Below are 20,455 nucleotides of genomic sequence, written 5' to 3' on the forward strand. Positions count from 1 at the left end.
CTTGCATAATCTATTCATATAAAGGTGCCCTTATCGCGATTCGCCTCGAATTTAAATGCAAATTCGACCAAATATCGTTTCAAATTGTTTATTTCACAAAGCAAATAACGAATGAGTTACACCACGTCGAGAAAATGCAACTAAAAAACATTATATGAAATAAAATGGGAGGGTGCAACACGAGGACTTCCGGAGGTCACCCATCCTAGTACTACTCTCGCCCAAGCACGCTTAGCTGCGGAGTTACGATGGGATCCGGTGCATTAGTCTTTGGTATGATCGCACCCGTCAACTCTTGCGCAATCTATTCATATAAAGGCTGCCCTTATCGCGATTCGCCTCGAATTTAAATGCAAATTCGACCAAATATCGTTTCAAATTGTTTATTTCACAAAGCGCAAATAACGAATGAGTTACACCACGTCGAGAAAATGCAACTAAAAAACATTATATGAAATAAAATGGGAGGGTGCAACACGAGGACTTCGGAGGTCACCCATCCTAGTACTACTCTCGCCCAAGCACGCTTAGCTGCGGAGTTACGATGGGATCCGGTGCATTAGTCTTTGGTATGATCGCACCGTCAACTCTTGCAATCTATTCATATAAAGGCTGCCCTTATCGCGATTCGCCTCGAATTTAAATGCAAATTCGACCAAATATCGTTTCAAATTGTTTATTTCACAAAAGCAAAATAACGAATGAGTTACACCACGTCGAGAAAATGCAACTAAAAAACATTATATGAAATAAAATGGGAGGGTGCAACACGAGGACTTCGGAGGTCACCCATCCTAGTACTACTCTCGCCCAAGCACGCTTAGCTGCGGAGTTACGATGGGATCCGGTGCATTAGTCTTTGGTATGATCGCACCCGTCAACTCTTGCGCAATCTATTCATATAAAGGCTGCCCTTATCGCGATTCGCCTCGAATTTAAATGCAAATTCGACCAAATATCGTTTCAAATTGTTTATTTCACAAAGCGCAAATAACGAATGAGTTACACCACGTCGAGAAAATGCAACTAAAAAACATTATATGAAATAAAATGGGAGGGTGCAACACGAGGACTTCCGGAGGTCACCCATCCTAGTACTACTCTCGCCCAAGCACGCTTAGCTGCGGAGTTACGATGGGATCCGGTGCATTAGTCTTTGGTATGATCGCACCCGTCAACTCTTGCATAATCTATTCATATAAAGGCTGCCCTTATCGCGATTCGCCTCGAATTTAAATGCAAATTCGACCAAATATCGTTTCAAATTGTTTATTTCACAAAGCGCAAATAACGAATGAGTTACACCACGTCGAGAAAATGCAACTAAAAAAACATTATATGAAATAAAATGGGAGGGTGCAACACGAGGACTTCCGGAGGTCACCCATCCTAGTACTACTCTCGCCCAAGCACGCTTAGCTGCGGAGTTACGATGGGATCCGGTGCATTAGTCTTTGGTATGATCGCACCCGTCAACTCTTGCATAATCTATTCATATAAAGGCTGCCCTTATCGCGATTCGCCTCGAATTTAAATGCAAATTCGACCAAATATCGTTTCAAATTGTTTATTTCACAAAGCGCAAATAACGAATGAGTTACACCACGTCGAGAAAATGCAACTAAAAAAACATTATATGAAATAAAATGGGAGGGTGCAACACGAGGACTTCCGGAGGTCACCCATCCTAGTACTACTCTCGCCCAAGCACGCTTAAGCTGCGGAGTTACGATGGGATCCGGTGCATTAGTCTTTGGTATGATCGCACCGTCAACTCTTGCGCAATCTATTCATATAAAGGCTGCCCTTATCGCGATTCGCCTCGAATTTAAATGCAAATTCGACCAAATATCGTTTCAAATTGTTTATTTCACAAAGCAAAATAACGAATGAGTTACACCACGTCGAGAAAATGCAACTAAAAAACATTATATGAAATAAAATGGGAGGGTGCAACACGAGGACTTCGGAGGTCACCCATCCTAGTACTACTCTCGCCCAAGCACGCTTAGCTGCGGAGTTACGATGGGATCCGGTGCATTAGTCTTTGGTATGATCGCACCCGTCAACTCTTGCGCAATCTATTCATATAAAGGCTGCCCTTATCGCGATTCGCCTCGAATTTAAATGCAAATTCGACCAAATATCGTTTCAAATTGTTTATTTCACAAAGCATAAATAACGAATGAGTTACACCACGTCGAGAAAATGCAACTAAAAAAACATTATATGAAATAAAATGGGAGGGTGCAACACGAGGACTTCGGAGGTCACCATCCTAGTACTACTCTCGCCCAAGCACGCTTAGCTGCGGAGTTACGATGGGATCCGGTGCATTAGTCTTTGGTATGATCGCACCGTCAACTCTTGCGCAATCTATTCATATAAAGGCTGCCCTTATCGCGATTCGCCTCGAATTTAAATGCAAATTCGACCAAATATCGTTTCAAATTGTTTATTTCACAAAAGCAAATAACGAATGAGTTACACCACGTCGAGAAAATGCAACTAAAAAAACATTATATGAAATAAAATGGGAGGGTGCAACACGAGGACTTCCGGAGGTCACCCATCCTAGTACTACTCTCGCCCAAGCACGCTTAGCTGCGGAGTTACGATGGGATCCGGTGCATTAGTCTTTGGTATGATCGCACCGTCAACTCTTGCATAATCTATTCATATAAAGGCTGCCCTTATCGCGATTCGCCTCGAATTTAAATGCAAATTCGACCAAATATCGTTTCAAATTGTTTATTTCACAAAGCGCAAATAACGAATGAGTTACACCACGTCGAGAAAATGCAACTAAAAAACATTATATGAAATAAAATGGGAGGGTGCAACACGAGGACTTCGAGGAGGTCACCCATCCTAGTACTACTCTCGCCCAAGCACGCTTAGCTGCGGAGTTACGATGGGATCCGGTGCATTAGTCTTTGGTATGATCGCACCCGTCAACTCTTGCGCAATCTATTCATATAAAGGCTGCCCTTATCGCGATTCGCCTCGAATTTAAATGCAAATTCGACCAAATATCGTTTCAAATTGTTTATTTCACAAAGCATAAATAACGAATGAGTTACACCACGTCGAGAAAATGCAACTAAAAAACATTATATGAAATAAAATGGGAGGGTGCAACACGAGGACTTCGGAGGTCACCCATCCTAGTACTACTCTCGCCCAAGCACGCTTAGCTGCGGAGTTACGATGGGATCCGGTGCATTAGTCTTTGGTATGATCGCACCCGTCAACTCTTGCGCAATCTATTCATATAAAGGTGCCCTTATCGCGATTCGCCTCGAATTTAAATGCAAATTCGACCAAATATCGTTTCAAATTGTTTATTTCACAAAGCGAAAATAACGAATGAGTTACACCACGTCGAGAAAATGCAACTAAAAAACATTATATGAAATAAAATGGGAGGGTGCAACACGAGGACTTCGAGGAGGTCACCCATCCTAGTACTACTCTCGCCCAAGCACGCTTAGCTGCGGAGTTACGATGGGATCCGGTGCATTAGTCTTTGGTATGATCGCACCCGTCAACTCTTGCAATCTATTCATATAAAGGCTGCCCTTATCGCGATTGCGCCTCGAATTTAAATGCAAATTCGACCAAATATCGTTTCAAATTGTTTATTTCACAAAGCGCAAATAACGAATGAGTTACACCACGTCGAGAAAATGCAACTAAAAAAACATTATATGAAATAAAATGGGAGGGTGCAACACGAGGACTTCGGAGGTCACCCATCCTAGTACTACTCTCGCCCAAACACGCTTAGCTGCGGAGTTACGATGGGATCCGGTGCATTAGTCTTTGGTATGATCGCACCCGTCAACTCTTGCGCAATCTATTCATATAAAGGCTGCCCTTATCGCGATTCGCCTCGAATTTAAATGCAAATTCGACCAAATATCGTTTCAAATTGTTTATTTCACAAAGCGCAAATAACGAATGAGTTACACCACGTCGAGAAAATGCAACTAAAAAAACATTATATGAAATAAAATGGGAGGGTGCAACACGAGGACTTCCGGAGGTCACCCATCCTAGTACTACTCTCGCCCAAGCACGCTTAGCTGCGGAGTTACGATGGGATCCGGTGCATTAGTCTTTGGTATGATCGCACCGTCAACTCTTGCGCAATCTATTCATATAAAGGCTGCCCTTATCGCGATTCGCCTCGAATTTAAATGCAAATTCGACCAAATATCGTTTCAAATTGTTTATTTCACAAAGCGCAAATAACGAATGAGTTACACCACGTCGAGAAAATGCAACTAAAAAACATTATATGAAATAAAATGGGAGGGTGCAACACGAGGACTTCGGAGGTCACCCATCCTAGTACTACTCTCGCCCAAGCACGCTTAGCTGCGGAGTTACGATGGGATCCGGTGCATTAGTCTTTGGTATGATCGCACCCGTCAACTCTTGCGCAATCTATTCATATAAAGGCTGCCCTTATCGCGATTCGCCTCAATTTAAATGCAAATTCGACCAAATATCGTTTCAAATTGTTTATTTCACAAAGCATAAATAACGAATGAGTTACACCACGTCGAGAAAATGCAACTAAAAAAACATTATATGAAATAAAATGGGAGGGTGCAACACGAGGACTTCAGGAGGTCACCCATCCTAGTACTACTCTCGCCCAAGCACGCTTAGCTGCGGAGTTACGATGGGATCCGGTGCATTAGTCTTTGGTATGATCGCACCGTCAACTCTTGCGCAATCTATTCATATAAAGGCTGCCCTTATCGCGATTCGCCTCGAATTTAAATGCAAATTCGACCAAATATCGTTTCAAATTGTTTATTTCACAAAGCGCAAATAACGAATGAGTTACACCACGTCGAGAAAATGCAACTAAAAAACATTATATGAAATAAAATGGGAGGGTGCAACACGAGGACTTCGAGGAGGTCACCCATCCTAGTACTACTCTCGCCCAAGCACGCTTAGCTGCGGAGTTACGATGGGATCCGGTGCATTAGTCTTTGGTATGATCGCACCGTCAACTCTTGCATAATCTATTCATATAAAGGCTGCCCTTATCGCGATTCGCCTCGAATTTAAATGCAAATTCGACCAAATATCGTTTCAAATTGTTTATTTCACAAAGCGCAAATAACGAATGAGTTACACCACGTCGAGAAAATGCAACTAAAAAACATTATATGAAATAAAATGGGAGGGTGCAACACGAGGACTTCCGGAGGTCACCCATCCTAGTACTACTCTCGCCCAAGCACGCTTAGCTGCGGAGTTACGATGGGATCCGGTGCATTAGTCTTTGGTATGATCGCACCGTCAACTCTTGCGCAATCTATTCATATAAAGGCTGCCCTTATCGCGATTCGCCTCGAATTTAAATGCAAATTCGACCAAATATCGTTTCAAATTGTTTATTTCACAAAGCGCAAATAACGAATGAGTTACACCACGTCGAGAAAATGCAACTAAAAAACATTATATGAAATAAAATGGGAGGGTGCAACACGAGGACTTCGAGGAGGTCACCCATCCTAGTACTACTCTCGCCCAAGCACGCTTAGCTGCGGAGTTACGATGGGATCCGGTGCATTAGTCTTTGGTATGATCGCACCGTCAACTCTTGCAATCTATTCATATAAAGGCTGCCCTTATCGCGATTCGCCTCGAATTTAAATGCAAATTCGACCAAATATCGTTTCAAATTGTTTATTTCACAAAGCATAAATAACGAATGAGTTACACCACGTCGAGAAAATGCAACTAAAAAACATTATATGAAATAAAATGGGAGGGTGCAACACGAGGACTTCGGAGGTCACCCATCCTAGTACTACTCTCGCCCAAGCACGCTTAGCTGCGGAGTTACGATGGGATCCGGTGCATTAGTCTTTGGTATGATCGCACCGTCAACTCTTGCGCAATCTATTCATATAAAGGCTGCCCTTATCGCGATTCGCCTCGAATTTAAATGCAAATTCGACCAAATATCGTTTCAAATTGTTTATTTCACAAAGCAAAATAACGAATGAGTTACACCACGTCGAGAAAATGCAACTAAAAAAACATTATATGAAATAAAATGGGAGGGTGCAACACGAGGACTTCGGAGGTCACCCATCCTAGTACTACTCTCGCCCAAGCACGCTTAGCTGCGGAGTTACGATGGGATCCGGTGCATTAGTCTTTGGTATGATCGCACCCGTCAACTCTTGCATAATCTATTCATATAAAGGCTGCCCTTATCGCGATTCGCCTCGAATTTAAATGCAAATTCGACCAAATATCGTTTCAAATTGTTTATTTCACAAAGCGCAAATAACGAATGAGTTACACCACGTCGAGAAAATGCAACTAAAAAACATTATATGAAATAAAATGGGAGGGTGCAACACGAGGACTTCGAGGAGGTCACCATCCTAGTACTACTCTCGCCCAAGCACGCTTAGCTGCGGAGTTACGATGGGATCCGGTGCATTAGTCTTTGGTATGATCGCACCGTCAACTCTTGCGCAATCTATTCATATAAAGGCTGCCCTTATCGCGATTCGCCTCAATTTAAATGCAAATTCGACCAAATATCGTTTCAAATTGTTTATTTCACAAAGCGCAAATAACGAATGAGTTACACCACGTCGAGAAAATGCAACTAAAAAAACATTATATGAAATAAAATGGGAGGGTGCAACACGAGGACTTCGGAGGTCACCCATCCTAGTACTACTCTCGCCAAAGCACGCTTAGCTGCGGAGTTACGATGGGATCCGGTGCATTAGTCTTTGGTATGATCGCACCCGTCAACTCTTGCGCAATCTATTCATATAAAGGCTGCCCTTATCGCGATTCGCCTCGAATTTAAATGCAAATTCGACCAAATATCGTTTCAAATTGTTTATTTCACAAAGCGCAAATAACGAATGAGTTACACCACGTCGAGAAAATGCAACTAAAAAAACATTATATGAAATAAAATGGGAGGGTGCAACACGAGGACTTCCGGAGGTCACCCATCCTAGTACTACTCTCGCCCAAGCACGCTTAGCTGCGGAGTTACGATGGGATCCGGTGCATTAGTCTTTGGTATGATCGCACCCGTCAACTCTTGCGCAATCTATTCATATAAAGGCTGCCCTTATCGCGATTCGCCTCGAATTTAAATGCAAATTCGACCAAATATCGTTTCAAATTGTTTATTTCACAAAGCAAAATAACGAATGAGTTACACCACGTCGAGAAAATGCAACTAAAAAACATTATATGAAATAAAATGGGAGGGTGCAACACGAGGACTTCGGAGGTCACCCATCCTAGTACTACTCTCGCCCAAGCACGCTTAGCTGCGGAGTTACGATGGGATCCGGTGCATTAGTCTTTGGTATGATCGCACCCGTCAACTCTTGCATAATCTATTCATATAAAGGCTGCCCTTATCGCGATTCGCCTCAATTTAAATGCAAATTCGACCAAATATCGTTTCAAATTGTTTATTTCACAAAGCATAAATAACGAATGAGTTACACCACGTCGAGAAAATGCAACTAAAAAACATTATATGAAATAAAATGGGAGGGTGCAACACGAGGACTTCGGAGGTCACCCATCCTAGTACTACTCTCGCCCAAGCACGCTTAGCTGCGGAGTTACGATGGGATCCGGTGCATTAGTCTTTGGTATGATCGCACCGTCAACTCTTGCAATCTATTCATATAAAGGCTGCCCTTATCGCGATTGATTCGCCTCGAATTTAAATGCAAATTCGACCAAATATCGTTTCAAATTGTTTATTTCACAAAGCATAAATAACGAATGAGTTACACCACGTCGAGAAAATGCAACTAAAAAACATTATATGAAATAAAATGGGAGGGTGCAACACGAGGACTTCCGGAGGTCACCCATCCTAGTACTACTCTCGCCCAAGCACGCTTAGCTGCGGAGTTACGATGGGATCCGGTGCATTAGTCTTTGGTATGATCGCACCCGTCAACTCTTGCGCAATCTATTCATATAAAGGTGCCCTTATCGCGATTCGCCTCGAATTTAAATGCAAATTCGACCAAATATCGTTTCAAATTGTTTATTTCACAAAGCGCAAATAACGAATGAGTTACACCACGTCGAGAAAATGCAACTAAAAAAACATTATATGAAATAAAATGGGAGGGTGCAACACGAGGACTTCCGGAGGTCACCCATCCTAGTACTACTCTCGCCCAAGCACGCTTAGCTGCGGAGTTACGATGGGATCCGGTGCATTAGTCTTTGGTATGATCGCACCCGTCAACTCTTGCATAATCTATTCATATAAAGGCTGCCCTTATCGCGATTCGCCTCGAATTTAAATGCAAATTCGACCAAATATCGTTTCAAATTGTTTATTTCACAAAGCGCAAATAACGAATGAGTTACACCACGTCGAGAAAATGCAACTAAAAAACATTATATGAAATAAAATGGGAGGGTGCAACACGAGGACTTCGGAGGTCACCCATCCTAGTACTACTCTCGCCCAAGCACGCTTAGCTGCGGAGTTACGATGGGATCCGGTGCATTAGTCTTTGGTATGATCGCCCGTCAACTCTTGCATAATCTATTCATATAAAGGTGCCCTTATCGCGATTCGCCTCGAATTTAAATGCAAATTCGACCAAATATCGTTTCAAATTGTTTATTTCACAAAGCGCAAATAACGAATGAGTTACACCACGTCGAGAAAATGCAACTAAAAAACATTATATGAAATAAAATGGGAGGGTGCAACACGAGGACTTCCGGAGGTCACCCATCCTAGTACTACTCTCGCCCAAACACGCTTAGCTGCGGAGTTACGATGGGATCCGGTGCATTAGTCTTTGGTATGATCGCACCGTCAACTCTTGCATAATCTATTCATATAAAGGTGCCCTTATCGCGATTCGCCTCGAATTTAAATGCAAATTCGACCAAATATCGTTTCAAATTGTTTATTTCACAAAGCAAAATAACGAATGAGTTACACCACGTCGAGAAAATGCAACTAAAAAAACATTATATGAAATAAAATGGGAGGGTGCAACACGAGGACTTCGGAGGTCACCATCCTAGTACTACTCTCGCCCAAGCACGCTTAGCTGCGGAGTTACGATGGGATCCGGTGCATTAGTCTTTGGTATGATCGCACCGTCAACTCTTGCGCAATCTATTCATATAAAGGCTGCCCTTATCGCGATTCGCCTCGAATTTAAATGCAAATTCGACCAAATATCGTTTCAAATTGTTTATTTCACAAAGCGCAAATAACGAATGAGTTACACCACGTCGAGAAAATGCAACTAAAAAAACATTATATGAAATAAAATGGGAGGGTGCAACACGAGGACTTCGGAGGTCACCCATCCTAGTACTACTCTCGCCCAAGCACGCTTAAGCTGCGGAGTTACGATGGGATCCGGTGCATTAGTCTTTGGTATGATCGCACCGTCAACTCTTGCATAATCTATTCATATAAAGGCTGCCCTTATCGCGATTCGCCTCGAATTTAAATGCAAATTCGACCAAATATCGTTTCAAATTGTTTATTTCACAAAGCGCAAATAACGAATGAGTTACACCACGTCGAGAAAATGCAACTAAAAAAACATTATATGAAATAAAATGGGAGGGTGCAACACGAGGACTTCCGGAGGTCACCCATCCTAGTACTACTCTCGCCCAAACACGCTTAGCTGCGGAGTTACGATGGGATCCGGTGCATTAGTCTTTGGTATGATCGCACCGTCAACTCTTGCGCAATCTATTCATATAAAGGCTGCCCTTATCGCGATTCGCCTCGAATTTAAATGCAAATTCGACCAAATATCGTTTCAAATTGTTTATTTCACAAAGCAAAATAACGAATGAGTTACACCACGTCGAGAAAATGCAACTAAAAAACATTATATGAAATAAAATGGGAGGGTGCAACACGAGGACTTCCGGAGGTCACCCATCCTAGTACTACTCTCGCCCAAGCACGCTTAGCTGCGGAGTTACGATGGGATCCGGTGCATTAGTCTTTGGTATGATCGCACCGTCAACTCTTGCATAATCTATTCATATAAAGGTGCCCTTATCGCGATTCGCCTCGAATTTAAATGCAAATTCGACCAAATATCGTTTCAAATTGTTTATTTCACAAAGCGAAAATAACGAATGAGTTACACCACGTCGAGAAAATGCAACTAAAAAAACATTATATGAAATAAAATGGGAGGGTGCAACACGAGGACTTCCAGGAGGTCACCCATCCTAGTACTACTCTCGCCCAAGCACGCTTAGCTGCGGAGTTACGATGGGATCCGGTGCATTAGTCTTTGGTATGATCGCACCGTCAACTCTTGCGCAATCTATTCATATAAAGGCTGCCCTTATCGCGATTCGCCTCGAATTTAAATGCAAATTCGACCAAATATCGTTTCAAATTGTTTATTTCACAAAGCGCAAATAACGAATGAGTTACACCACGTCGAGAAAATGCAACTAAAAAAACATTATATGAAATAAAATGGGAGGGTGCAACACGAGGACTTCCGGAGGTCACCCATCCTAGTACTACTCTCGCCCAAGCACGCTTAGCTGCGGAGTTACGATGGGATCCGGTGCATTAGTCTTTGGTATGATCGCACCGTCAACTCTTGCATAATCTATTCATATAAAAGCTGCCCTTATCGCGATTCGCCTCGAATTTAAATGCAAATTCGACCAAATATCGTTTCAAATTGTTTATTTCACAAAAGCAAAATAACGAATGAGTTACACCACGTCGAGAAAATGCAACTAAAAAACATTATATGAAATAAAATGGGAGGGTGCAACACGAGGACTTCCGGAGGTCACCCATCCTAGTACTACTCTCGCCCAAGCACGCTTAGCTGCGGAGTTACGATGGGATCCGGTGCATTAGTCTTTGGTATGATCGCACCGTCAACTCTTGCATAATCTATTCATATAAAGGCTGCCCTTATCGCGATTCGCCTCGAATTTAAATGCAAATTCGACCAAATATCGTTTCAAATTGTTTATTTCACAAAGCGCAAATAACGAATGAGTTACACCACGTCGAGAAAATGCAACTAAAAAAACATTATATGAAATAAAATGGGAGGGTGCAACACGAGGACTTCGAGGAGGTCACCCATCCTAGTACTACTCTCGCCCAAGCACGCTTAGCTGCGGAGTTACGATGGGATCCGGTGCATTAGTCTTTGGTATGATCGCACCGTCAACTCTTGCATAATCTATTCATATAAAGGCTGCCCTTATCGCGATTCGCCTCGAATTTAAATGCAAATTCGACCAAATATCGTTTCAAATTGTTTATTTCACAAAGCATAAATAACGAATGAGTTACACCACGTCGAGAAAATGCAACTAAAAAAACATTATATGAAATAAAATGGGAGGGTGCAACACGAGGACTTCCGGAGGTCACCCATCCTAGTACTACTCTCGCCCAAGCACGCTTAGCTGCGGAGTTACGATGGGATCCGGTGCATTAGTCTTTGGTATGATCGCACCGTCAACTCTTGCGCAATCTATTCATATAAAGGCTGCCCTTATCGCGATTCGCCTCGAATTTAAATGCAAATTCGACCAAATATCGTTTCAAATTGTTTATTTCACAAAGCGAAAATAACGAATGAGTTACACCACGTCGAGAAAATGCAACTAAAAAACATTATATGAAATAAAATGGGAGGGTGCAACACGAGGACTTCGGAGGTCACCCATCCTAGTACTACTCTCGCCCAAGCACGCTTAGCTGCGGAGTTACGATGGGATCCGGTGCATTAGTCTTTGGTATGATCGCACCGTCAACTCTTGCAATCTATTCATATAAAGGCTGCCCTTATCGCGATTCGCCTCGAATTTAAATGCAAATTCGACCAAATATCGTTTCAAATTGTTTATTTCACAAAGCGCAAATAACGAATGAGTTACACCACGTCGAGAAAATGCAACTAAAAAAACATTATATGAAATAAAATGGGAGGGTGCAACACGAGGACTTCCGGAGGTCACCCATCCTAGTACTACTCTCGCCCAAGCACGCTTAGCTGCGGAGTTACGATGGGATCCGGTGCATTAGTCTTTGGTATGATCGCACCCGTCAACTCTTGCATAATCTATTCATATAAAGGTGCCCTTATCGCGATTCGCCTCGAATTTAAATGCAAATTCGACCAAATATCGTTTCAAATTGTTTATTTCACAAAGCATAAATAACGAATGAGTTACACCACGTCGAGAAAATGCAACTAAAAAAACATTATATGAAATAAAATGGGAGGGTGCAACACGAGGACTTCGAGGAGGTCACCCATCCTAGTACTACTCTCGCCCAAGCACGCTTAGCTGCGGAGTTACGATGGGATCCGGTGCATTAGTCTTTGGTATGATCGCACCCGTCAACTCTTGCGCAATCTATTCATATAAAGGCTGCCCTTATCGCGATTCGCCTCGAATTTAAATGCAAATTCGACCAAATATCGTTTCAAATTGTTTATTTCACAAAAGCATAAATAACGAATGAGTTACACCACGTCGAGAAAATGCAACTAAAAAACATTATATGAAATAAAATGGGAGGGTGCAACACGAGGACTTCCGGAGGTCACCCATCCTAGTACTACTCTCGCCCAAGCACGCTTAGCTGCGGAGTTACGATGGGATCCGGTGCATTAGTCTTTGGTATGATCGCACCCGTCAACTCTTGCGCAATCTATTCATATAAAAGGTGCCCTTATCGCGATTCGCCTCGAATTTAAATGCAAATTCGACCAAATATCGTTTCAAATTGTTTATTTCACAAAGCGCAAATAACGAATGAGTTACACCACGTCGAGAAAATGCAACTAAAAAACATTATATGAAATAAAATGGGAGGGTGCAACACGAGGACTTCGAGGAGGTCACCCATCCTAGTACTACTCTCGCCCAAGCACGCTTAGCTGCGGAGTTACGATGGGATCCGGTGCATTAGTCTTTGGTATGATCGCACCGTCAACTCTTGCGCAATCTATTCATATAAAGGCTGCCCTTATCGCGATTCGCCTCGAATTTAAATGCAAATTCGACCAAATATCGTTTCAAATTGTTTATTTCACAAAGCATAAATAACGAATGAGTTACACCACGTCGAGAAAATGCAACTAAAAAACATTATATGAAATAAAATGGGAGGGTGCAACACGAGGACTTCCAGGAGGTCACCCATCCTAGTACTACTCTCGCCCAAGCACGCTTAGCTGCGGAGTTACGATGGGATCCGGTGCATTAGTCTTTGGTATGATCGCACCGTCAACTCTTGCGCAATCTATTCATATAAAGGCTGCCCTTATCGCGATTCGCCTCGAATTTAAATGCAAATTCGACCAAATATCGTTTCAAATTGTTTATTTCACAAAGCATAAATAACGAATGAGTTACACCACGTCGAGAAAATGCAACTAAAAAACATTATATGAAATAAAATGGGAGGGTGCAACACGAGGACTTCCAGGAGGTCACCCATCCTAGTACTACTCTCGCCCAAGCACGCTTAGCTGCGGAGTTACGATGGGATCCGGTGCATTAGTCTTTGGTATGATCGCACCCGTCAACTCTTGCATAATCTATTCATATAAAGGCTGCCCTTATCGCGATTCGCCTCGAATTTAAATGCAAATTCGACCAAATATCGTTTCAAATTGTTTATTTCACAAAGCGCAAATAACGAATGAGTTACACCACGTCGAGAAAATGCAACTAAAAAAACATTATATGAAATAAAATGGGAGGGTGCAACACGAGGACTTCCGGAGGTCACCCATCCTAGTACTACTCTCGCCCAAGCACGCTTAGCTGCGGAGTTACGATGGGATCCGGTGCATTAGTCTTTGGTATGATCGCACCGTCAACTCTTGCGCAATCTATTCATATAAAGGCTGCCCTTATCGCGATTCGCCTCAATTTAAATGCAAATTCGACCAAATATCGTTTCAAATTGTTTATTTCACAAAAGCATAAATAACGAATGAGTTACACCACGTCGAGAAAATGCAACTAAAAAAACATTATATGAAATAAAATGGGAGGGTGCAACACGAGGACTTCGGAGGTCACCATCCTAGTACTACTCTCGCCCAAGCACGCTTAGCTGCGGAGTTACGATGGGATCCGGTGCATTAGTCTTTGGTATGATCGCACCGTCAACTCTTGCGCAATCTATTCATATAAAGGTGCCCTTATCGCGATTCGCCTCGAATTTAAATGCAAATTCGACCAAATATCGTTTCAAATTGTTTATTTCACAAAGCATAAATAACGAATGAGTTACACCACGTCGAGAAAATGCAACTAAAAAAACATTATATGAAATAAAATGGGAGGGTGCAACACGAGGACTTCCGGAGGTCACCATCCTAGTACTACTCTCGCCCAAGCACGCTTAGCTGCGGAGTTACGATGGGATCCGGTGCATTAGTCTTTGGTATGATCGCACCGTCAACTCTTGCGCAATCTATTCATATAAAGGTGCCCTTATCGCGATTCGCCTCGAATTTAAATGCAAATTCGACCAAATATCGTTTCAAATTGTTTATTTCACAAAGCATAAATAACGAATGAGTTACACCACGTCGAGAAAATGCAACTAAAAAAACATTATATGAAATAAAATGGGAGGGTGCAACACGAGGACTTCCGGAGGTCACCCATCCTAGTACTACTCTCGCCCAAGCACGCTTAGCTGCGGAGTTACGATGGGATCCGGTGCATTAGTCTTTGGTATGATCGCACCGTCAACTCTTGCGCAATCTATTCATATAAAGGTGCCCTTATCGCGATTCGCCTCGAATTTAAATGCAAATTCGACCAAATATCGTTTCAAATTGTTTATTTCACAAAAGCGCAAATAACGAATGAGTTACACCACGTCGAGAAAATGCAACTAAAAAACATTATATGAAATAAAATGGGAGGGTGCAACACGAGGACTTCCGGAGGTCACCCATCCTAGTACTACTCTCGCCCAAGCACGCTTAGCTGCGGAGTTACGATGGGATCCGGTGCATTAGTCTTTGGTATGATCGCACCGTCAACTCTTGCATAATCTATTCATATAAAGGCTGCCCTTATCGCGATTCGCCTCGAATTTAAATGCAAATTCGACCAAATATCGTTTCAAATTGTTTATTTCACAAAGCATAAATAACGAATGAGTTACACCACGTCGAGAAAATGCAACTAAAAAACATTATATGAAATAAAATGGGAGGGTGCAACACGAGGACTTCGGAGGTCACCCATCCTAGTACTACTCTCGCCCAAGCACGCTTAGCTGCGGAGTTACGATGGGATCCGGTGCATTAGTCTTTGGTATGATCGCACCCGTCAACTCTTGCGCAATCTATTCATATAAAGGCTGCCCTTATCGCGATTCGCCTCGAATTTAAATGCAAATTCGACCAAATATCGTTTCAAATTGTTTATTTCACAAAAGCAAAATAACGAATGAGTTACACCACGTCGAGAAAATGCAACTAAAAAACATTATATGAAATAAAATGGGAGGGTGCAACACGAGGACTTCGGAGGTCACCCATCCTAGTACTACTCTCGCCCAAGCACGCTTAGCTGCGGAGTTACGATGGGATCCGGTGCATTAGTCTTTGGTATGATCGCACCGTCAACTCTTGCATAATCTATTCATATAAAGGCTGCCCTTATCGCGATTCGCCTCGAATTTAAATGCAAATTCGACCAAATATCGTTTCAAATTGTTTATTTCACAAAGCGCAAATAACGAATGAGTTACACCACGTCGAGAAAATGCAACTAAAAAAACATTATATGAAATAAAATGGGAGGGTGCAACACGAGGACTTCGGAGGTCACCCATCCTAGTACTACTCTCGCCCAAGCACGCTTAGCTGCGGAGTTACGATGGGATCCGGTGCATTAGTCTTTGGTATGATCGCACCGTCAACTCTTGCGCAATCTATTCATATAAAGGTGCCCTTATCGCGATTCGCCTCGAATTTAAATGCAAATTCGACCAAATATCGTTTCAAATTGTTTATTTCACAAAGCATAAATAACGAATGAGTTACACCACGTCGAGAAAATGCAACTAAAAAACATTATATGAAATAAAATGGGAGGGTGCAACACGAGGACTTCGGAGGTCACCCATCCTAGTACTACTCTCGCCCAAGCACGCTTAGCTGCGGAGTTACGATGGGATCCGGTGCATTAGTCTTTGGTATGATCGCACCGTCAACTCTTGCGCAATCTATTCATATAAAAGTGCCCCTTATCGCGATTCGCCTCGAATTTAAATGCAAATTCGACCAAATATCGTTTCAAATTGTTTATTTCACAAAGCGCAAATAACGAATGAGTTACACCACGTCGAGAAAATGCAACTAAAAAACATTATATGAAATAAAATGGGAGGGTGCAACACGAGGACTTCGAGGAGGTCACCCATCCTAGTACTACTCTCGCCCAAGCACGCTTAGCTGCGGAGTTACGATGGGATCCGGTGCATTAGTCTTTGGTATGATCGCACCCGTCAACTCTTGCGCAATCTATTCATATAAAGGCTGCCCTTATCGCGATTCGCCTCGAATTTAAATGCAAATTCGACCAAATATCGTTTCAAATTGTTTATTTCACAAAGCATAAATAACGAATGAGTTACACCACGTCGAGAAAATGCAACTAAAAAACATTATATGAAATAAAATGGGAGGGTGCAACACGAGGACTTCGGAGGTCACCCATCCTAGTACTACTCTCGCCCAAACACGCTTAGCTGCGGAGTTACGATGGGATCCGGTGCATTAGTCTTTGGTATGATCGCACCGTCAACTCTTGCGCAATCTATTCATATAAAGGCTGCCCTTATCGCGATTCGCCTCGAATTTAAATGCAAATTCGACCAAATATCGTTTCAAATTGTTTATTTCACAAAAGCATAAATAACGAATGAGTTACACCACGTCGAGAAAATGCAACTAAAAAAACATTATATGAAATAAAATGGGAGGGTGCAACACGAGGACTTCGGAGGTCACCCATCCTAGTACTACTCTCGCCCAAACACGCTTAGCTGCGGAGTTACGATGGGATCCGGTGCATTAGTCTTTGGTATGATCGCACCGTCAACTCTTGCGCAATCTATTCATATAAAGGCTGCCCTTATCGCGATTCGCCTCGAATTTAAATGCAAATTCGACCAAATATCGTTTCAAATTGTTTATTTCACAAAGCGCAAATAACGAATGAGTTACACCACGTCGAGAAAATGCAACTAAAAAAACATTATATGAAATAAAATGGGAGGGTGCAACACGAGGACTTCGGAGGTCACCCATCCTAGTACTACTCTCGCCCAAGCACGCTTAGCTGCGGAGTTACGATGGGATCCGGTGCATTAGTCTTTGGTATGATCGCACCGTCAACTCTTGCGCAATCTATTCATATAAAGGCTGCCCTTATCGCGATTCGCCTCGAATTTAAATGCAAATTCGACCAAATATCGTTTCAAATTGTTTATTTCACAAAGCATAAATAACGAATGAGTTACACCACGTCGAGAAAATGCAACTAAAAAAACATTATATGAAATAAAATGGGAGGGTGCAACACGAGGACTTCCGGAGGTCACCCATCCTAGTACTACTCTCGCCCAAGCACGCTTAGCTGCGGAGTTACGATGGGATCCGGTGCATTAGTCTTTGGTATGATCGCACCGTCAACTCTTGCGCAATCTATTCATATAAAGGTGCCCTTATCGCGATTCGCCTCGAATTTAAATGCAAATTCGACCAAATATCGTTTCAAATTGTTTATTTCACAAAGCATAAATAACGAATGAGTTACACCACGTCGAGAAAATGCAACTAAAAAACATTATATGAAATAAAATGGGAGGGTGCAACACGAGGACTTCCGGAGGTCACCCATCCTAGTACTACTCTCGCCCAAGCACGCTTAGCTGCGGAGTTACGATGGGATCCGGTGCATTAGTCTTTGGTATGATCGCACCGTCAACTCTTGCGCAATCTATTCATATAAAAGGTGCCCTTATCGCGATTCGCCTCGAATTTAAATGCAAATTCGACCAAATATCGTTTCAAATTGTTTATTTCACAAAGCATAAATAACGAATGAGTTACACCACGTCGAGAAAATGCAACTAAAAAAACATTATATGAAATAAAATGGGAGGGTGCAACACGAGGACTTCGGAGGTCACCATCCTAGTACTACTCTCGCCCAAGCACGCTTAGCTGCGGAGTTACGATGGGATCCGGTGCATTAGTCTTTGGTATGATCGCACCCGTCAACTCTTGCGCAATCTATTCATATAAAGGCTGCCCTTATCGCGATTCGCCTCGAATTTAAATGCAAATTCGACCAAATATCGTTTCAAATTGTTTATTTCACAAAAGCGCAAATAACGAATGAGTTACACCACGTCGAGAAAATGCAACTAAAAAAACATTATATGAAATAAAATGGGAGGGTGCAACACGAGGACTTCCGGAGGTCACCCATCCTAGTACTACTCTCGCCCAAGCACGCTTAGCTGCGGAGTTACGATGGGATCCGGTGCATTAGTCTTTGGTATGATCGCACCGTCAACTCTTGCGCAATCTATTCATATAAAGGCTGCCCTTATCGCGATTCGCCTCGAATTTAAATGCAAATTCGACCAAATATCGTTTCAAATTGTTTATTTCACAAAGCGCAAATAACGAATGAGTTACACCACGTCGAGAAAATGCAACTAAAAAACATTATATGAAATAAAATGGGAGGGTGCAACACGAGGACTTCGAGGAGGTCACCCATCCTAGTACTACTCTCGCCCAAGCACGCTTAGCTGCGGAGTTACGATGGGATCCGGTGCATTAGTCTTTGGTATGATCGCACCCGTCAACTCTTGCGCAATCTATTCATATAAAGGCTGCCCTTATCGCGATTCGCCTCGAATTTAAATGCAAATTCGACCAAATATCGTTTCAAATTGTTTATTTCACAAAGCGCAAATAACGAATGAGTTACACCACGTCGAGAAAATGCAACTAAAAAACATTATATGAAATAAAATGGGAGGGTGCAACACGAGGACTTCGGAGGTCACCCATCCTAGTACTACTCTCGCCCAAGCACGCTTAGCTGCGGAGTTACGATGGGATCCGGTGCATTAGTCTTTGGTATGATCGCACCCGTCAACTCTTGCGCAATCTATTCATATAAAGGCTGCCCTTATCGCGATTCGCCTCGAATTTAAATGCAAATTCGACCAAATATCGTTTCAAATTGTTTATTTCACAAAGCGCAAATAACGAATGAGTTACACCACGTCGAGAAAATGCAACTAAAAAAACATTATATGAAATAAAATGGGAGGGTGCAACACGAGGACTTCGAGGAGGTCACCCATCCTAGTACTACTCTCGCCCAAACACGCTTAGCTGCGGAGTTACGATGGGATCCGGTGCATTAGTCTTTGGTATGATCGCACCCGTCAACTCTTGCATAATCTATTCATATAAAGGCTGCCCTTATCGCGATTCGCCTCGAATTTAAATGCAAATTCGACCAAATATCGTTTCAAATTGTTTATTTCACAAAGCATAAATAACGAATGAGTTACACCACGTCGAGAAAATGCAACTAAAAAACATTATATGAAATAAAATGGGAGGGTGCAACACGAGGACTTCCGGAGGTCACCCATCCTAGTACTACTCTCGCCCAAGCACGCTTAGCTGCGGAGTTACGATGGGATCCGGTGCATTAGTCTTTGGTATGATCGCACCGTCAACTCTTGCATAATCTATTCATATAAAGGTGCCCTTATCGCGATTCGCCTCGAATTTAAATGCAAATTCGACCAAATATCGTTTCAAATTGTTTATTTCACAAAGCGCAAATAACGAATGAGTTACACCACGTCGAGAAAATGCAACTAAAAAACATTATATGAAATAAAATGGGAGGGTGCAACACGAGGACTTCGGAGGTCACCCATCCTAGTACTACTCTCGCCAAAGCACGCTTAGCTGCGGAGTTACGATGGGATCCGGTGCATTAGTCTTTGGTATGATCGCACCGTCAACTCTTGCGCAATCTATTCATATAAAGGTGCCCTTATCGCGATTCGCCTCGAATTTAAATGCAAATTCGACCAAATATCGTTTCAAATTGTTTATTTCACAAAAGCATAAATAACGAATGAGTTACACCACGTCGAGAAAATGCAACTAAAAAAACATTATATGAAATAAAATGGGAGGGTGCAACACGAGGACTTCGGAGGTCACCCATCCTAGTACTACTCTCGCCCAAGCACGCTTAGCTGCGGAGTTACGATGGGATCCGGTGCATTAGTCTTTGGTATGATCGCACCGTCAACTCTTGCGCAATCTATTCA

General features: G+C 42.4%; 69 pseudogenes; all 69 read right to left on the reverse strand.

Moving 5' to 3' along the window:
• Nucleotides 1–169: 169 nt before the first annotated feature.
• LOC128037801 (5S ribosomal RNA) lies at nucleotides 170–287 on the reverse strand (annotated as a pseudogene).
• Nucleotides 288–466: 179 nt separating this feature from the next.
• LOC128038003 (5S ribosomal RNA) lies at nucleotides 467–583 on the reverse strand (annotated as a pseudogene).
• Nucleotides 584–759: 176 nt separating this feature from the next.
• LOC128037896 (5S ribosomal RNA) lies at nucleotides 760–876 on the reverse strand (annotated as a pseudogene).
• Nucleotides 877–1,055: 179 nt separating this feature from the next.
• Nucleotides 1,056–1,173, reverse strand: LOC128037802 (5S ribosomal RNA; annotated as a pseudogene).
• Nucleotides 1,174–1,353: 180 nt separating this feature from the next.
• On the reverse strand, nucleotides 1,354–1,471 carry LOC128037803 (5S ribosomal RNA; annotated as a pseudogene).
• A 180-nt stretch (nucleotides 1,472–1,651) lies between these two features.
• On the reverse strand, nucleotides 1,652–1,770 carry LOC128038074 (5S ribosomal RNA; annotated as a pseudogene).
• A 177-nt stretch (nucleotides 1,771–1,947) lies between these two features.
• LOC128037898 (5S ribosomal RNA) lies at nucleotides 1,948–2,064 on the reverse strand (annotated as a pseudogene).
• A 180-nt stretch (nucleotides 2,065–2,244) lies between these two features.
• LOC128038106 (5S ribosomal RNA) lies at nucleotides 2,245–2,360 on the reverse strand (annotated as a pseudogene).
• Nucleotides 2,361–2,538: 178 nt separating this feature from the next.
• Nucleotides 2,539–2,656, reverse strand: LOC128037923 (5S ribosomal RNA; annotated as a pseudogene).
• Nucleotides 2,657–2,834: 178 nt separating this feature from the next.
• LOC128037782 (5S ribosomal RNA) lies at nucleotides 2,835–2,953 on the reverse strand (annotated as a pseudogene).
• Nucleotides 2,954–3,132: 179 nt separating this feature from the next.
• LOC128037899 (5S ribosomal RNA) lies at nucleotides 3,133–3,249 on the reverse strand (annotated as a pseudogene).
• A 178-nt stretch (nucleotides 3,250–3,427) lies between these two features.
• On the reverse strand, nucleotides 3,428–3,546 carry LOC128037783 (5S ribosomal RNA; annotated as a pseudogene).
• Nucleotides 3,547–3,725: 179 nt separating this feature from the next.
• On the reverse strand, nucleotides 3,726–3,842 carry LOC128037816 (5S ribosomal RNA; annotated as a pseudogene).
• Nucleotides 3,843–4,022: 180 nt separating this feature from the next.
• Nucleotides 4,023–4,140, reverse strand: LOC128037924 (5S ribosomal RNA; annotated as a pseudogene).
• Nucleotides 4,141–4,318: 178 nt separating this feature from the next.
• Nucleotides 4,319–4,435, reverse strand: LOC128037900 (5S ribosomal RNA; annotated as a pseudogene).
• A 179-nt stretch (nucleotides 4,436–4,614) lies between these two features.
• On the reverse strand, nucleotides 4,615–4,732 carry LOC128037969 (5S ribosomal RNA; annotated as a pseudogene).
• Nucleotides 4,733–4,910: 178 nt separating this feature from the next.
• Nucleotides 4,911–5,029, reverse strand: LOC128037873 (5S ribosomal RNA; annotated as a pseudogene).
• A 178-nt stretch (nucleotides 5,030–5,207) lies between these two features.
• Nucleotides 5,208–5,325, reverse strand: LOC128037925 (5S ribosomal RNA; annotated as a pseudogene).
• A 178-nt stretch (nucleotides 5,326–5,503) lies between these two features.
• Nucleotides 5,504–5,622, reverse strand: LOC128037874 (5S ribosomal RNA; annotated as a pseudogene).
• A 176-nt stretch (nucleotides 5,623–5,798) lies between these two features.
• Nucleotides 5,799–5,915, reverse strand: LOC128038004 (5S ribosomal RNA; annotated as a pseudogene).
• Nucleotides 5,916–6,093: 178 nt separating this feature from the next.
• Nucleotides 6,094–6,210, reverse strand: LOC128037901 (5S ribosomal RNA; annotated as a pseudogene).
• A 179-nt stretch (nucleotides 6,211–6,389) lies between these two features.
• Nucleotides 6,390–6,507, reverse strand: LOC128038058 (5S ribosomal RNA; annotated as a pseudogene).
• A 178-nt stretch (nucleotides 6,508–6,685) lies between these two features.
• On the reverse strand, nucleotides 6,686–6,802 carry LOC128038033 (5S ribosomal RNA; annotated as a pseudogene).
• Nucleotides 6,803–6,982: 180 nt separating this feature from the next.
• Nucleotides 6,983–7,100, reverse strand: LOC128037804 (5S ribosomal RNA; annotated as a pseudogene).
• Nucleotides 7,101–7,278: 178 nt separating this feature from the next.
• LOC128037902 (5S ribosomal RNA) lies at nucleotides 7,279–7,395 on the reverse strand (annotated as a pseudogene).
• Nucleotides 7,396–7,573: 178 nt separating this feature from the next.
• LOC128038005 (5S ribosomal RNA) lies at nucleotides 7,574–7,690 on the reverse strand (annotated as a pseudogene).
• Nucleotides 7,691–7,870: 180 nt separating this feature from the next.
• LOC128037805 (5S ribosomal RNA) lies at nucleotides 7,871–7,988 on the reverse strand (annotated as a pseudogene).
• A 179-nt stretch (nucleotides 7,989–8,167) lies between these two features.
• On the reverse strand, nucleotides 8,168–8,285 carry LOC128037806 (5S ribosomal RNA; annotated as a pseudogene).
• Nucleotides 8,286–8,464: 179 nt separating this feature from the next.
• LOC128038109 (5S ribosomal RNA) lies at nucleotides 8,465–8,581 on the reverse strand (annotated as a pseudogene).
• Nucleotides 8,582–8,757: 176 nt separating this feature from the next.
• On the reverse strand, nucleotides 8,758–8,875 carry LOC128037821 (5S ribosomal RNA; annotated as a pseudogene).
• A 177-nt stretch (nucleotides 8,876–9,052) lies between these two features.
• LOC128038107 (5S ribosomal RNA) lies at nucleotides 9,053–9,168 on the reverse strand (annotated as a pseudogene).
• Nucleotides 9,169–9,347: 179 nt separating this feature from the next.
• LOC128038124 (5S ribosomal RNA) lies at nucleotides 9,348–9,465 on the reverse strand (annotated as a pseudogene).
• A 179-nt stretch (nucleotides 9,466–9,644) lies between these two features.
• LOC128037822 (5S ribosomal RNA) lies at nucleotides 9,645–9,762 on the reverse strand (annotated as a pseudogene).
• Nucleotides 9,763–9,939: 177 nt separating this feature from the next.
• LOC128037926 (5S ribosomal RNA) lies at nucleotides 9,940–10,057 on the reverse strand (annotated as a pseudogene).
• Nucleotides 10,058–10,235: 178 nt separating this feature from the next.
• LOC128037825 (5S ribosomal RNA) lies at nucleotides 10,236–10,354 on the reverse strand (annotated as a pseudogene).
• A 179-nt stretch (nucleotides 10,355–10,533) lies between these two features.
• On the reverse strand, nucleotides 10,534–10,651 carry LOC128037927 (5S ribosomal RNA; annotated as a pseudogene).
• A 178-nt stretch (nucleotides 10,652–10,829) lies between these two features.
• LOC128037928 (5S ribosomal RNA) lies at nucleotides 10,830–10,947 on the reverse strand (annotated as a pseudogene).
• Nucleotides 10,948–11,126: 179 nt separating this feature from the next.
• LOC128037876 (5S ribosomal RNA) lies at nucleotides 11,127–11,245 on the reverse strand (annotated as a pseudogene).
• A 179-nt stretch (nucleotides 11,246–11,424) lies between these two features.
• LOC128037929 (5S ribosomal RNA) lies at nucleotides 11,425–11,542 on the reverse strand (annotated as a pseudogene).
• Nucleotides 11,543–11,720: 178 nt separating this feature from the next.
• LOC128038006 (5S ribosomal RNA) lies at nucleotides 11,721–11,837 on the reverse strand (annotated as a pseudogene).
• A 177-nt stretch (nucleotides 11,838–12,014) lies between these two features.
• LOC128037807 (5S ribosomal RNA) lies at nucleotides 12,015–12,132 on the reverse strand (annotated as a pseudogene).
• Nucleotides 12,133–12,311: 179 nt separating this feature from the next.
• On the reverse strand, nucleotides 12,312–12,430 carry LOC128037784 (5S ribosomal RNA; annotated as a pseudogene).
• A 180-nt stretch (nucleotides 12,431–12,610) lies between these two features.
• On the reverse strand, nucleotides 12,611–12,728 carry LOC128037809 (5S ribosomal RNA; annotated as a pseudogene).
• A 179-nt stretch (nucleotides 12,729–12,907) lies between these two features.
• On the reverse strand, nucleotides 12,908–13,026 carry LOC128037877 (5S ribosomal RNA; annotated as a pseudogene).
• Nucleotides 13,027–13,204: 178 nt separating this feature from the next.
• Nucleotides 13,205–13,323, reverse strand: LOC128037826 (5S ribosomal RNA; annotated as a pseudogene).
• A 178-nt stretch (nucleotides 13,324–13,501) lies between these two features.
• LOC128037769 (5S ribosomal RNA) lies at nucleotides 13,502–13,620 on the reverse strand (annotated as a pseudogene).
• Nucleotides 13,621–13,800: 180 nt separating this feature from the next.
• LOC128037931 (5S ribosomal RNA) lies at nucleotides 13,801–13,918 on the reverse strand (annotated as a pseudogene).
• A 179-nt stretch (nucleotides 13,919–14,097) lies between these two features.
• Nucleotides 14,098–14,213, reverse strand: LOC128038108 (5S ribosomal RNA; annotated as a pseudogene).
• A 178-nt stretch (nucleotides 14,214–14,391) lies between these two features.
• Nucleotides 14,392–14,508, reverse strand: LOC128038049 (5S ribosomal RNA; annotated as a pseudogene).
• Nucleotides 14,509–14,686: 178 nt separating this feature from the next.
• LOC128037932 (5S ribosomal RNA) lies at nucleotides 14,687–14,804 on the reverse strand (annotated as a pseudogene).
• A 178-nt stretch (nucleotides 14,805–14,982) lies between these two features.
• Nucleotides 14,983–15,100, reverse strand: LOC128037933 (5S ribosomal RNA; annotated as a pseudogene).
• A 178-nt stretch (nucleotides 15,101–15,278) lies between these two features.
• LOC128037903 (5S ribosomal RNA) lies at nucleotides 15,279–15,395 on the reverse strand (annotated as a pseudogene).
• Nucleotides 15,396–15,574: 179 nt separating this feature from the next.
• Nucleotides 15,575–15,691, reverse strand: LOC128038007 (5S ribosomal RNA; annotated as a pseudogene).
• A 179-nt stretch (nucleotides 15,692–15,870) lies between these two features.
• Nucleotides 15,871–15,987, reverse strand: LOC128038008 (5S ribosomal RNA; annotated as a pseudogene).
• A 177-nt stretch (nucleotides 15,988–16,164) lies between these two features.
• Nucleotides 16,165–16,281, reverse strand: LOC128038010 (5S ribosomal RNA; annotated as a pseudogene).
• A 178-nt stretch (nucleotides 16,282–16,459) lies between these two features.
• Nucleotides 16,460–16,578, reverse strand: LOC128037785 (5S ribosomal RNA; annotated as a pseudogene).
• A 179-nt stretch (nucleotides 16,579–16,757) lies between these two features.
• On the reverse strand, nucleotides 16,758–16,874 carry LOC128037956 (5S ribosomal RNA; annotated as a pseudogene).
• A 180-nt stretch (nucleotides 16,875–17,054) lies between these two features.
• On the reverse strand, nucleotides 17,055–17,171 carry LOC128037957 (5S ribosomal RNA; annotated as a pseudogene).
• Nucleotides 17,172–17,350: 179 nt separating this feature from the next.
• On the reverse strand, nucleotides 17,351–17,467 carry LOC128038011 (5S ribosomal RNA; annotated as a pseudogene).
• Nucleotides 17,468–17,646: 179 nt separating this feature from the next.
• LOC128037934 (5S ribosomal RNA) lies at nucleotides 17,647–17,764 on the reverse strand (annotated as a pseudogene).
• Nucleotides 17,765–17,941: 177 nt separating this feature from the next.
• Nucleotides 17,942–18,059, reverse strand: LOC128037935 (5S ribosomal RNA; annotated as a pseudogene).
• Nucleotides 18,060–18,238: 179 nt separating this feature from the next.
• Nucleotides 18,239–18,354, reverse strand: LOC128038041 (5S ribosomal RNA; annotated as a pseudogene).
• Nucleotides 18,355–18,535: 181 nt separating this feature from the next.
• On the reverse strand, nucleotides 18,536–18,653 carry LOC128037936 (5S ribosomal RNA; annotated as a pseudogene).
• Nucleotides 18,654–18,831: 178 nt separating this feature from the next.
• On the reverse strand, nucleotides 18,832–18,950 carry LOC128037787 (5S ribosomal RNA; annotated as a pseudogene).
• Nucleotides 18,951–19,129: 179 nt separating this feature from the next.
• On the reverse strand, nucleotides 19,130–19,246 carry LOC128037904 (5S ribosomal RNA; annotated as a pseudogene).
• Nucleotides 19,247–19,426: 180 nt separating this feature from the next.
• Nucleotides 19,427–19,545, reverse strand: LOC128038161 (5S ribosomal RNA; annotated as a pseudogene).
• A 179-nt stretch (nucleotides 19,546–19,724) lies between these two features.
• Nucleotides 19,725–19,842, reverse strand: LOC128037937 (5S ribosomal RNA; annotated as a pseudogene).
• A 177-nt stretch (nucleotides 19,843–20,019) lies between these two features.
• On the reverse strand, nucleotides 20,020–20,136 carry LOC128038089 (5S ribosomal RNA; annotated as a pseudogene).
• Nucleotides 20,137–20,315: 179 nt separating this feature from the next.
• LOC128038012 (5S ribosomal RNA) lies at nucleotides 20,316–20,432 on the reverse strand (annotated as a pseudogene).
• Between the last annotated feature and the right edge of the window lie 23 nt (nucleotides 20,433–20,455).

The sequence above is a fragment of the Gossypium raimondii genome, unplaced genomic scaffold (genome assembly GCF_025698545.1).
Source record: "Gossypium raimondii isolate GPD5lz unplaced genomic scaffold, ASM2569854v1 Contig00275, whole genome shotgun sequence".
In the NCBI taxonomy this organism is placed as follows: domain Eukaryota; kingdom Viridiplantae; phylum Streptophyta; class Magnoliopsida; order Malvales; family Malvaceae; genus Gossypium; species Gossypium raimondii.